Genomic DNA, 2434 nt, shown 5'->3' with positions numbered 1-2434 from the left:
GCTCACGCCACACTCCTCCCATTTTCTATAAATATATAGAGAACGTTAATGGTAGGAGTAACTGTGCTATTCTTAGACGTTTTGGCCGCCTGCCATCAATTCTAATCATACAATGATATAGGAATATCAAATTCAGTAGGTACAATCTACTGACAACTTTAAATCGATCATCACCAACACACACACACTGGTAGGTATCATACACAAAACATCGTAATGTAACTGACGTTAATGTATTCTAATACATAAATACGCTCTCATATAATGTCAGCCTCAATCTAGTGTATTATTTTAATGATTTAGAAGAAAAAAAGTCCAAGTTCCAACTCATCAATTTGCAGACCACAGCTCCCCACTTTGCATTTCCCGCCAAATATCATTACACTGAGCAGACGAAAAAAAAAAAAAGGGCGCGAAACGGCAACACTGGCACGGCGCCCCGCATACTGATGATATTAATTCAAAATTGGCGCCAAATGACGACATTTTTTCCCCCCCTCCACGAGGAAAATCATGTTGTCATAACCACAAAAGCTGGGAGGTCGCTGGAGTGGCAGGAATTCATTACGATGACCCACCTCACAATATGAGTGACATAGACTGTGATGCGTCAAAACGCACGTATATGGATTTTGGTTAAGAGGAAACCCATTAAAAGCCTTGAGCCTGCCGAAGAAACTTCGTTTCTGAAAAGCAGAGATGAAAAAAAAAAAATGAATGGGGAAACAAACAGTGGATCGAATTACATAAATTCACAATCAACTGGGAAAATCTCTTGCCATCCTTGTATTCTCTTAGTCAATGTCTCTTCGCTAGAAACATTTTATATATATATATATATATATATATATATATATATATATATATATATATATATATATATATATATATAAGCCATCGGGATACAAAGCAGTGTGTATACTACATCCAGCTCTTTGTAGGAGAACTCGAACTCTGGGAGTCAGGTATGAGAAGTGTGGGTTCCACAATAAAGTCCCTCACTGAAGGAAGTCTACCTCGGCCGGGGTCATGATCACTGGGAACTTTCTGAGCATCACGGGTCCTCTACCAAAGCACACGAAGGGAAGCCAAATATCTTCTTATGTTTCTATGAGGTTGGATGCCACGCTGTATGTTCCTCACGCTATCAACTAAAATCAATTGAATGTTGGTCACAGAGATTACTTCACATTAACGTGTCTTGCTCACAATAGTCCAATAACATGACCAATTCGACACTTCCTCAACTAGGAACGTCTATAAGCACTTCCTCATGTTCCCCCCAACTTGGAGCCACACTTCAGCACATTGTGGAGATCTGGTCTTCAATACACACAGGAGGAAACCAAAATTCTTGTACGTGACTTCAGGGGACAATATCATGACAATGCTAACAATACACCAGGGAAATCCATGGGTTTATAAGCACGAATAAAGGCTGTATCACACTTCCCTGGTAATGTCTCATATTCAGCACATTCCTTAGATCTGGTGGGGACCCATACAGGCAGCTGGATCGTAGGAGCCACGGCTCTCCCTGGCTCCCTGTTTACATTCTGCACTCTCGGCTCAGCGTCCACTTGCAGATGCAACATAACCGCCTCTAGCCTCTCCTGCACGCCGAAAATCCCCTCACAGGACACACTGCTTCGAGGCGAGATCGGTGCTCTCTGCTATGACCGATGATGCAGAAGAAATCAAACACAGCCAAAAGTCAGGCGAGTTCGTTACTGAAAAAGCTGGGCAAATTCGAAATTGTTCCACCCATAGTAATTTGAGACACTAATTTCAGCCGATTTCGCCATAAAAGCAAGGTGTTGCAAGCGAAGGAACGTACACATACGACCTGTACTAAAATATCCGACACTGACTGCATGGCTGAGTGAAATTCGTTCTCGTTTTGCACTTATGATGACGTTTTGCACTAAGATGACTGCGGAGGACGAAGTGTATACGGAAAATAGAAGCAGGACTCAGCTACAGGCAGCCTTAGAACGACACCAACGTCCTCGACACCACAGCTGATCACCTGGACTACAGAACTGGCTCTCATTACCCGCTGTAGTGTCTTACCTGAAGTGAGCCATGTCGAGGGGCACATAACCACAGGAATAGATGAAAGAGCTTGTAAAGGTTGCAACAGGCGTGTCCAGAGGACCTGAAGGACTGCTATCCTTATGAATTCCTTCAGTATGTTGAGTACGCCGAGGGAAAGCCGAAGGTGGGAGGGAAAAAATGAGCCTTCGATGCACTTTTGAGATTTAGGCACTGCATAACTGGATACGACTTTTCCCGTCGTACGCGTCTGCTTTGAGAATTTCAGCGACTATCATGGGGGTCAAATGCTCAAGACCAACGTTCATTCTCGACAATAAAAAAGTATCAAAAAATGTCCTGTGCTCAGCGCTGTCTCAGAGAATACTCAGAGGCTTAG

The sequence above is a fragment of the Panulirus ornatus genome, chromosome 4 (assembly GCF_036320965.1).
Source record: "Panulirus ornatus isolate Po-2019 chromosome 4, ASM3632096v1, whole genome shotgun sequence".
Lineage (NCBI taxonomy): Eukaryota > Metazoa > Arthropoda > Malacostraca > Decapoda > Palinuridae > Panulirus > Panulirus ornatus.
Note: the sequence above shows the minus strand (reverse complement) of the source record.